General features: G+C 42.5%; 1 long non-coding RNA gene across 1 annotated transcript in view; it reads left to right on the top strand.

Annotated features, from left to right (window-relative positions):
• The window catches only part of LOC138746362 (uncharacterized), a 53037-nt gene extending 41695 nt beyond the window's left edge, over positions 1-11342 (top strand). Inside the window, exon 3 of the long non-coding RNA XR_011346902.1 lies at positions 10963-11342. This is a non-coding gene — a long non-coding RNA (uncharacterized lncRNA). The remainder of the gene's footprint in view (positions 1-10962) is intronic.
• The last annotated feature ends 844 nt before the right edge of the window (positions 11343-12186 follow it).

Below are 12186 nucleotides of genomic sequence, written 5' to 3'. Positions count from 1 at the left end.
CCATGGGGATAGCCATTTTGGAAGTTGACGACACACATACAATAGCAACTGAGACAGACAACAAACTTACACTGGCATCCGTCATTCGAGATCAGAGTAGTGTACAACAATAAGCAAAGTCCACCAGACAAAAATGGAGCATGTATCTCTACTCTATTAATTAGACCTTGTTTTGGAACAATGCAGAATCCAGATCCGAATTTATTCTCATGAACATTTCACGCAATTTATTGTTCCACAGCAGTATCATAGGTGCAAATATTGCTATAAATTACATTTTCAAAAGAAGAGAATATGAGATCGTGTCTATGGTTCGTTGAACATTCGGAAATCTGATCACAATGTAAAGGGACAGAAGCAGGTCATTAGGCCCATCGAGTCTGTTCCATGACTCTACACTCAGCTGAACACCTGATTTCCAGCCTTTTCCCCAGGTCCCTTGATACCCTTACTAATGAGATACTTATCTATTTCCTACTTAAATTCTCCTCGTGATCTGGCCTCCACTGCCTTGTGCGGCTGTGAGTTCCACAGATCCACGACCCTCTGACGAAAGAAGTTCTTCCTCCTCTATGAATAATTTCTAATTTTAAGACGATGACCCTTGTCCTCAATTCACCTATCAAGGGAAACATCTAATCTGCATTCTCTCTGTCAAAATCTTTCAATATTCAAAAGATCTCTATGAGATTCACCTATACTCCAACGTATACAACCCTTGTGGTGCCAAATGTTCCTCATACGCCAGCCCCTGCATTCCAGGAATCATCCTAGTAAATCTCTGCACCATCTCCAACAACATCACATCCTTTCTGAGAAAGAATCTCATTAACACTTCTCTGTCTTCTGGTATTTGACCCTCTCACCCCAGGAAAATGTTGCCGCCTGTCCACCCTACCAATGCCCTCATAATCTTGTAGGACTCTATTGTCACCACTTATCCTTCTTCACTCCAAAGGGAAAAGCCCTAGCTCTGTTAAGCTTGCCTCATTTTTCAGTTCAGGCAACCTCCTATAAATCTTCTCTGCACCCTAATAACCTGAATATGCCTGAGATTGCCTGATCTTGGAAGCAAAGCAGGCTCAGGACTGGTCAGGACTTGGAGGGGAGACTGCCTAGGGACACCCGGTGCTGTAGGATTCTGAGGGGCACTGGAGAAATGGGCAACACTCTGTCCGCCTTCCGGTAGAAAAAAGTTAAAGAATTTCATGTATGTTACATTCTAAATGTAGTGTTACATGATGATAGTGAAACATTTACATTTACCCTCTCCAAAGCTTCCAGTAATAAGGAAACCAGAACTGAACACAATATTCTAATTGTGGTCTAACCAGTTTTCTCGAGCTGTAACGTGACCTCTCAACTCTTGAGCTCAATCTCCAACTAATGAAGGCCAGAATACCATAAGCCTTCTGAACGATCCTATCAACCTGCAAGGGCAACCTTGAGAGATCTGGAATTGAGGGAACCACTCAGAAGTGGATGAAGTTGCATCCTGTAAAAATATGTATCAGGAGTCGGCAAGGCAGCCAGAAGGAACCAGAGGCTTTGAAATGATGCAGGCTCGCAATACTGTTGCCTTCTTCATAGATGTTATCAGTTTATTGCTTTGTTACACAGAATAAAACACTTTGAATATGCCAGCCACTGAGGTGACAACTGACAAACCTCTTCAAGAGTCAACTCTCCCTCATGCAGCATCTCTGTTTTGAGTAGAAGGCTGTTCTCACAAAAATAGCCATCACAGTCGGCACTTTGTTGCCCTTAGAATGCCTGGCACTGCTCCCAGCATGCACGGTGCTGCTCCCAGCATGCTCCAACCATGGCCAACCCCACGCCTGACAGCACTGGCACAGTGAGGGTCACAAGGCCATGTCTCAAGGTTGCAGGTGGTCGTAGTTCACAAACCTTCTGCCTGACACCACCTCCCCCCACCCCAAGCTTCAAGAACAGTGTTAATTAAATAGCTATCGGGCTCTTGTGAGCAGAGGGGAAGAAGCTGTCCTGTTCTGTTGGGTGTTCATCAGGCTTCTGTTCCTCCATCCCGATGGTAGCAGTGAGAAGATGGCATGGCCCAGGTGGTGGGGATCCTTGAGGATAGTGGCTGGTTTCTTGAGACACCGCCTCTTGTAAATGTCCTCGATGGAGTGGGGACTAATGCCCATGGTGGCACTGGCTGAGTTCACAACATTCTGTTGCCTTTTCTTGTCTTGTGTATTGGCAGCTCAGGTGATGCAAACGGTAGAAATTGGCAAGTCTTTGGTGACATCTCAAATCTCCTCAGACTCCTCACTCTGTTGCTCAGGCAGAGTTAACTCTTGGGGAGGGGGTCACCTGTTTTTCTTTAATTTTTATAATTAGACAAACAGCACTGTAACAGGCCACCAATTCGGTCCTACAAGTCCTTACACCCCATTGACCTACACCCCAGTATGTTTTTGAAGGGGACGTGTTATTCAGATGTCATGTGTTGTTCAGGGGTCACCCGTTGTTCCGAGGTCACCTGTTGGTCAGGGAGAGGTGATCTGTTCATCAGGGGTAATCTGTTATTCAGAGAGTGGTTGCCAGTTGGTCAGGTTGTCACCTGCTGGACAATGGTCATGAATTGGTTAGGGACAGGTCATCTGTTGGTCAAGTGGACATCTAGGTCAGGACAGGGCATGTGTTGGTCAAGGAGTAGTTAGTTACCTGTTGGTCAAGGGTTACCTGCTGGTCAGGAAGAGGTGACCTGCAGGTCAGGGGTCACCTTTTGGCTAGGTAGAATTCTGTTTGGTGAAAAGTCACGTGTTAGTCAGGAAGGATTCATCTATTGATCAGGAAGGAATCACCTGTGGGTCAGGGCCACCTGTGGGTCAGCAAGATGTCTTCTATGAATCAGGAGTCACCTGTTGGTTATGGGCCACTTGTGGGTCAGGGCAGGCTCAAAGGTGGATCCGGCATCACCTGTTGGCAGGTTATAGTCACCTGTTGGACAGGGGCCCCGTTTGGGTGAGGGAAAGGTTTTCTCTTGGTTATGCAGTGGATCACTTGGTCAGGGGTTATCTGTTGGTCAAGGGTCACATATTGGTCAGGGAGAAGTCACCTGTTGGTCAAAAGTCACAATGACCATTTTTGGAGGACCTTAATGATTGCTCTGTTCAATTCTTAGTGCATGCCTCAACCCCTCCAAACCAGATCCCCAGTACCTTCAGGTAGTCCATTGTGACTGTAAAAGGGATGGGGGATAGGTTGGGCCAGTTAACCCTGGCGACCAACGTGGACTCAAATGGCCTGCATATGGTGGTCACCTATTGGTCAGAGAGAGATCTCCTGTTGGGCATGTGACAGAATATATAGAAATATTTTTGGGAGATAAATTGGGAAACATAGAGCAGGTTATGTACATACACACACTTTAAAGCAGATCTTATTTGAAATACTGAAGAATTTATATCCACAGTGACTTTGCAGAAGTTGTAAAGAACAGCACTGGAGATTTCACAAGTTGGTGTTTACTGAATTGACGTTAAGGTTGAATAGACTATTGTCTTTAAAGCAACAGCAAGAGACATACTGTCTCTTGATTCCTTTTGCAAGGCCTTTGAAGAGTGCACAAAAAAGTCATTAAAGGGTTCTTGCTTACCTAAAAACAACAGATGAACCGGCAGACGGACTTTGATGGTTTGCTGGAGAAGGTCAGTTGTTTTTATACATGAGAGAGGGACCACATATTGACCATGGGTTACCAATGGGTCAAGTGTCAACTGTTGGTCAGTGGTCAGATGTTGATGAGGGAGAAATGAACTGTTGGTCAGGGAGAGGTCTCCTGTTTGTTAAGGGTCACCTGTTGGTCAGAGATCAGCTGTTGTTCAAGGTCAGCTTTTGGTCAGGGGTCATCTTGTTCAGGAATCAACTGTTAGTCAGGTGTCACCTGTTAGCCTGGGGTGATCCATTGGTCAGAGAGAGTCACTTGTTGGTTCGGAAGGAGTCTACATTGGTCAGGAAGGAGTCTACATGTTAGTCAGGGAGACATCACCTGTTGGTCAGGGTCATATGTTGGTCAAGCAGTGGTCACTTGTTGGTCAAGTCACCTGTTAGTCAGGGGGTCATTTGTTGGTCAGGAAGGTGTTACCTGTGGTCGAGGGGTCTCCTGTGGGTCAGGGAGAGGTCTTCTTTTGGTCAGGAGGTCATCTATTAGTCATGGGTCACCTGTAGGTCAGGGAGATATCTCCTGCTGTTCAGAGGTCACCTGTTGGTTAGGGACAGGTAATTTTTGATCAGAGAGTGGTCACCTATTGGACAGGGGTCACACGTAGGTCAGGGTCGATTCACCTGTTGGTCCGAGAGAGATCACCTGTTGGTCAGGGAGTAATTAACCTCACTTTGATGTGACTGTGAGGATAGAGAACTGCAGATTCCATCCATCATCTGTCCCACCCCCTCTATCCCCATCTACCATCATCCATTATAGGAAGGATGTGGAAGCTATGGAGAGGGTGCAGAACAGAGTTCCCAGGAATTTGCCTGGATAGGAAAGTAAGTCTTAACCAGAGCTGACACTTTTCTCTTTGGAGTGAAGATGGATGAAAGGAGACTTAATAGAGGTCTACAAGATTCTAGGAGGCAGAGCTAGGATGAATAATATTCCTCTCGCCCTTTCTGCCCCAAGATTCCAACTGTGCAGCCCCCACATATGCTGATGTCCTCAGCCACTAGGTTTGGCCACTGATTTCACTATCAGCTCTCTACAGTGTCTATCCCTTGTCTCTTGGGATCAGATATCACTGGCAAACTGTGTTGAGAAATGGCAACGTTGTCACTTGTACAAATCTAGCGTGTTCAGCCAGTGGAGACACAGTGCTCTCCCACATGGTACTGCTGCCTAGTCCTGCTACCAACTCCTCCGAGCTGTCTTTAAACAGTTTGTTAAAGGATGGCAGAATATAGTTTTCATGGGAAGACTCTTGGCAGGGTAGAGGATGAGAGGGATCTTGACGTCCGAGTCCATAGGAGACTCAAGCAGCTGTGCAGGTTGATTTTGTGATTAAGAAGCTGATCAGTGTATTGGCCTTGATTAATCGTGGAATTGGATTTAGGAGCCACGACGTAATGTTGCAGTGATATAGGGCCATGGTCAGACCCCAGTTGGAGTAGAGTGCTCAATTCTGGTCACCTCACTACTGGAAGGATGTGGAAACCATAGAAAGTGTGCAGAGGAGATTTCCAAGGATGTTCCCTGATTTAGAGAGCATGCCTAATGAAAGCAGGTGAGTCAATTCGGGCTTTTCACCTTGGACTGACAGAGGATGAGAGGACATGATGGAGGTGTTTAAGATGATGAGAGGCATTGATGATGTGAATAGTGAGAAGGTTTTTCCCAAGATGGGAATTATCGCAACAAGAGGACACGGGTTTGGAAATCTACTTACTGATCTGAGGTCGTCTAAAAGGTAACGCTGACACTAAAAAGAAGCTAAGGAATTATTCTGGACAGATTTCAATTCCAAATCTACCCAGAGTGGACGATCAAATTTATCCAAGTCATAAACCCAAAAAATCATACAGTGAATATTAAGTGCCCGATAGCAAAATCTCAAATTCCATAAGGCCAGACCTCCCTCCTTCTTAGGTTTCTGCAAGTGAAGCTGATTCAGTCTGATGCCCTCACCATTCGAAATATAATAGTGTGGTAAACCGCTGTCGTGCTGTGATTGGGTGCTGCTGACAGGAAATGCCTCCCGAGACCGATCCTACCCATAATTCTTTGTTTGCCTTGATCAGTCAATGAGGTTGACGGCTGTTCCAGTCTATAGTTAATAAAAGCCCATCAGTTTCATTAGTCATCAAAGATTAATTCTTCAAATCAATATCATCAAATTAAGATTTCGGAATAAAAATTGGGACAGCTGAAATAGGTATATGACAAAGTAATGTTATCATTTCAACAGCATTAATACGGCCAACCAAAGACAAAGTCAACAGGGTCCATCGAGTAAAAGATTGCTTCACAAAAGTGAATAAAGGAGCAAATTTTAATTTAAACAAATCTTTAAATTTCCTGGTGATTTTAACACCTAAGTATGTACTATACTCTTTAACAATCTTAAATGGTATATTGTCATAAATAGGATCATGTGAGTTGATTGGGAATAATTCAGTTTGATGAAAATGTAGTTTATATCCAGAAAACCCTCCCAAAATGTGATAGAAAAGCGAGCATCGCAGGGATAGAACGAGCAGGATCTCAAATAGAGACTAGAAGATCATCTGCATCTAGAGAGACGATGTCCTTTATCTCTTCCTTGAATCTCATTTGAATTACGGAGTGCAATTGCAAGGGGTTCTAACACCAGATTAAAAAGTGAAGTGTGAGGAGACGGCCTTGTCTAGTACATCGAAACAATGTGAGTGGCGAAGATTTGAGATCATTCGTAATAACTACTGCAGTTGGTTTAAAATAAAGTAACTTAATCCAGGAATTCAGTCCAAAACCAAAATTGAACCTTTCCAAAATTTCAAACAAGTATCTCCATTCAACTCTATCAAAAGTAAGGTGGACGAGCTGAAGGTGGGATAGACACTTGGCAATATGATGTGGTGGATATTAGTGAGATGTGTTTGTATGAGGGATGTGATTGGCACTTATATATTCCAGGATTTTGCTGCTTTAGATGTGAGAGAATTGGAGGGGTAGGGGGGGGAGGGTTAAGGGGGTGTGTGGCATTACTTGTCAGGGAAAATATTACAGCAGTGGTGAGGCGTGATAGATTGAAGGGCTCGTCGAGGGAGGCGGTGTGGGTGGAATGAAAACATAGAAAAAGTGAGGTTACAATTATAGGGGTGTATTATAGACCACCTAGTGGGGAGTGAGAACTAGAGGAGCAAATGTGGGAGGAAATAGCTGAGGTGTGCAATAAGCACAGAGTTGTGTTAGTTGGGGATTTTAATTTTCCTAATATAGATTGGGAGACGCCGTCAGTGAAAGGCCTGGGTGGCTTAGAATTTGTCAAATGTGTGCAGGATAGCTTGATGCAGCAATATGTTGAGGTATCCACGAGAGAGGGGGGAGTGTTGGACCTACTGTTGGGGAGCACTTTGGATCCAGTGATCATGGTACCATTAGTTTCCGCATAATTATGGAAAGGGATAGGTCTGGTCCGATGATGAAGGTCCTTGAGTGGGGGAAAGCCAGATTTGATGAAATGAGAAGGGATTTGGAGGGTGTGGTTTGGGCTGATTTGTTTTTTTTTGTGAAGGAGGTGGAGGAGAATTTAAAAGTGAGATTTTGAAGGTGTAGAATCTTTATGTTCCTGTAAGGATAGAAGACAGGGCCAGATGTTCAAGAGAGCTGTGGTTTTCAAGAGAGATTAGGAAGTTGGTTCAAGTCAAGAGGGAGGCTTACATTAAATACGGGAAGCAAGGGATGGACGAGATGCTTGAAAGATACAGAGATTGTAGAAAGAAGCTTAAGAAGGAAATTAGGAACGCGAAAAGAAGTTACAAGGTGGGAAAAGCAAATAGAGTGAAAGTAAATCCGAAGGGTTTATGCTATGTGAATAGCAAAAGGAGAGTGAAGGATAGAATTGGTCCACTGGAGAATCGGAGCATGTAAGGAGCCAAATGAGATTAGAGAGATATTGAATGAGTTCTTCTCATCGGTATTCACTAGGGAAAGGGCTATGGAATTGTGTAGGATAAGTGAGGCAAAAGTGGTAGTTATGGAAAACATAGGGATCAGCAAAGAGGGGGTGTTCGAACCTCTGAGGTATATAAAGCTGGATAGGTCTCCAGATCCCGATGGAATTTTCCCCAGGACCTTAAGGGAAGTCAGGGAGGAAATAGCAAAGGCTCTGACAGTGATTTTTCCACAGTCACTGGAGGAGGGTGTGGTGCCGTGGGATTGGTGTGTTGCAAATGTGGTTCCTCTGTTTAAAAAGGACTTAAGGTGTAGGCCCAGCAATTATTGGCCAGTAATTTTGACATCGGTGGTGGGTAAACTAATGGAAAGTATTTTTAGGGATAATATGTATAAGTATCGAGAGGGGCAGGGATTGATCAGCGCCATCCAACATGGGTTTGTGATGGGAAGTCATGTTTGACAAATCTTGTTGAATTTTTTGAGGAAGTGAATAGAAAAGTTGATGAAGGTAGAGCAGTAGACGTGGTCTGTTTAGATTTCAGTAAGGCTTTCGATAAGGTTCCACATGGTGAGGTAGGTTCAGTCACTAGGGATAGATGTTGAGGTAGTCAGATGGGCACCAGAGAGTCATGGTGGACAACTGTCTGTGAGGATGGAAGTCAGTGACCAGCGGTGTGCCTCAGGGATCGGTTTTGGGTCCTTTATTGTTCATCATTTACATGAATGATTTGGATGATGGTGTGGTAAATTGGGTAGTAAATATGTGGATGATACAAAAGTGGGGGTGTTGTGGATAGTGAGGAGGGTTTTTGTGGACTGCAGAAGGATTTGGACGGCTTAGAAGAGAGGGCTGAATGGTGGCAGATGGAGTTTAATGTAGAGAAGAGAGATGTACTTCATTTTGGGAAAAATACACAAAATGAAGTGAAGGGGAGGGGGTGTTGATGAATGCAGAAGAACCAAGAGATCTTGGAATAACGGTTCAGCGTTCTTTGAGGGTGGCGACTCATGTAGATAGGCTGGTGAAGAAGGCTTTTGGTATGGTGGCCTTATAAATCGTAGCATAGAATATAGGAGGTGGGAGGAAATGTTGAGGCCAGGTTTGGAATATTGTGTGCAGTTCTTGTCTCCAAATTATAGGAAGGATATCAATAAGGTAGAGAGGGTGCAGAGAAGATTTACTAAAATGTTTCCTGGATTGCAGTATGTAGAATACGGAGAAAGTTTGAGTAGACTGGGTCTTTATTCATTGGAATGCAAAAGGTTGAGAGGCGATTTGATAGAGGTATATAAATTTATGAAGGAAATAGATAGAGTAGATGTGTATAGTCTCTTCTTTTTTTAATTTTTTTTAAATTTTTCACACCATAAACCACATTGACCAAGATACATACATTTTCCTTTTCAAATATATACAGTACCATTTTCTCCCCCCTCCCTCCTCCCATCCCTCCCTCCCTACCTCCACCCCCATCCATTTAAAGTACAAAATCTAAGATACATTATACCATTCAAACAATGTTGTCATTCAATAAAAATAAACAAGAAATTCCACTGAGTCAATTCTTTTCATTTCCTTCTCCTTTCGTTAATGTAGGTAGTGAATGTCCCCAGTAGGTTTTCTCTATTGTGTTTCATGTAAGGCTCGCATATTTGTTCAAATATTTCAATATTATTTCTTAAAATATATGTTATTTTTTTCTAATGGAATACATTTATTCATTTCTATATACCATTTTTTTTTTGAAATTATCTTCCAATTTCCAGGTTGACATAATACATTTTTTTGCTACGGCTAGAGCTATCATAACAAGTCTTTTTTGTGCACCATCCAAATCAATTCCAAATTCTTTCTTCTTTATGTTACTTAGGAGGAAGATCTCTGGATTTTTTGGTATATTGTTTTCTGTAATTTTATTTAATATATGGTTTAGATCTTCCCAAAATTTTTCTACTTTCTCACATGCCCAGATTGCATGAATTGTTGTTCCCATTTCTCTTTTACATCGAAAACATCTGTCAGATACTGTTGGGTCCCATTTATTTAACTTTTGAGGTGTAATGTATAGCCTGTGTATCCAGTTATATTGTATCATACGTAACCTCGTATTTATTGTATTTCTCATCGTTCCAGAACATAACTTCTCCCATGTTTCCTTTTTTATTTTTATATATAAACCTTGTTCCCATTTTTGTTTAGTTTTACCATTTATTTCTTCATTCTACTGTTCTTGCAGTTTAATATACATATTTGTTATAAATCTTTTGATTATCATTGTATCTGTAATCACATATTCAAAGTTACTTCCCTCTGGTAACCTCAGACTGCTTCCTAATTTGTACTTCAAGTAGGATCTCAATTGGTAATATGCCAGCACTGTATCTTGAGTTATATTGTATTTATCTTTCATTTGTTCAAAGGATAATAATCTATTTCCTGAAAAACAATTTTCTATTCTTTTGATCCCTTTTTTCTCCCATTCTCTAAAGGAAAGGTTATCTATTGTAAAAGGGAGTAACTTATTTTGCGTCAATATTAGTTTTGGTAATTGGTAATTTGTTTTATTTCTTTCTACATGAATCTTTTTTCCAAATATTGAGTAGATGATGTAATACTGGAGAACTCCTACGTTGTACCAATTTTTCATCCCATTTATATAATATGTGTTCAGGTATCTTTTCCCCTATTTTATCTACTTCTAATCTAGTCCAATCTGGCTTTTCCCTTGTTTGATAAAAATCTGATAGGTATCTTAATTGTGCGGCTCTATAATAATATTTAAAGTTTGGCAGTTGTAAGCCTTCTTGTTTATACCATTCTGTTAATTTATCTAGTGCTATCCTCGGTTTCCCACCTTTCCATAAAAATTTCCTTATTATGTTCTTTAATTCCTTGAAGAATTTCTCTGTCAAGTGTATTGGCAATGCCTGAAATAGGTATAATATCCTTGGGAAAATGTTCATTTTAATACAGTTTATCCTTCCTATTAGTGTTAATGGTAAATCTTTCCAATGCTCTAAATCGTCTTGTAATTTTTTCATTAGTGGATAATAATTGAGTTTATATAGATGGTTGAGAATTTTATTTATTTGTGTACCTAGGTATCATATTGCTTGCATTTGCCATCTGAATGGTGATTCCTTCTTAAATTTTGAGAAATCCGCATTATTCATTGGCATTGCTTCACTTTTATTTACGTTAATTTTGTAACCTTCAATTTCTTTTATAATTCTGGTTCTGTTAAGTATACTATAATATCATTCGCAAATAAACTGATTTTATATTCCTTGTCTTTTATTTTTATCCCTTTTATTTTATTTTCTGTTCTTATCAATTCTGCTAGTGGTTCTACATCCTGGTGCGAGAAAGTGACAAACAAGATGTGCTCCACACCAGGGTCATGCCTAGCGCGGAATGCCACACTGACCACCGGCTGGTTCGCTGCAAGCTCAACCTTCACTTCAAGCCAAAGCCCAGGAACAATAAAGCCCCCAGAAAGAGGTTCAATGTTGGAAAACTGCAGTCAGACGAAGCGAGAGGAAACTTCCAGGCAAACCTCAAAGCATAGCTCGACGTTGCAACCCGCCTCACGGACCCGTCCCCTGAAACACTCTGGGATCAGTTGAAGACTACCATACTGCAATCCACTGAAGAGGTACTGGGCTTCTCCTCCAGGAAAAACAAGGACTGGTTTGACGAAAACAGCCAGGAAATCCAGGAGCTGCTGGCAAAGAAGCGAGCTGCCCACCAGGCTCACCTTACAAAGCCGTCCTGTCCAGAGAAGAAACAAGCCTTCCGTCGCGCATGCAGCCATCTTCAGCGCAAACTCCGGGAGATCCAAAATGAGTGGTGGACTAGCCTCGCCAAACGAACACAGCTCAGCGCGGACATTGGCGACTTCAGGGGTTTCTACGAGGCTCTAAAGGCTGTATACGGCCCCTCACCCCAAGTCCAAAGCCCGCTTCGCAGCTCAGACGGCAAAGTCCTCCTCAGCGACAAGATCTCCATCCTCAACCGATGGTCAGAACACTTCCAATCTCTTTTCAGTACCAACCGCTCAGTCCAAGATTCCGCCCTGCTCCAGCTCCCTCAACAGCCCCTAAGGCTAGAGCTGGATGAGGTTCCCACCCTGGATGAGACATATAAGGCAATCGAACAACTGAAAAGTGGCAAAGCAGCAGGTATGGATGGAATCCCCCCAGAAGTCTGGAAGGCTGGCGGCAAAACTCTGCATGCCAAACTGCATGAGTTTTTCAAGCTTTGTTGGGACCAAGGTAAACTGCCTCAGGATCTTCGTGATGCCACCATCATCACCCTGTACAAAAACAAAGGCGAGAAATCAGACTGCTCAAACTACAGGGGAATCACGTTGCTCTCCATTGCAGGCAAAATCTTCGCTAGGATTCTACTAAATAGAATAATACCTAGTGTCGCTGAGAATATTCTCCCAGAATCACAGTGCGGCTTTCGCGCAAACAGAGGAACCACTGACATGGTCTTTGCCCTCAGACAGCTCCAAGAAAAGTGCAGAGAACAAAACAAAGGACTCTACATCACCTTTGTTGAC

This window comes from Narcine bancroftii, chromosome 11, assembly GCF_036971445.1.
Source record: "Narcine bancroftii isolate sNarBan1 chromosome 11, sNarBan1.hap1, whole genome shotgun sequence".
NCBI lineage: Eukaryota > Metazoa > Chordata > Chondrichthyes > Torpediniformes > Narcinidae > Narcine > Narcine bancroftii.
Note: the sequence above shows the minus strand (reverse complement) of the source record. Positions and strands in the feature narration are given on the sequence as shown.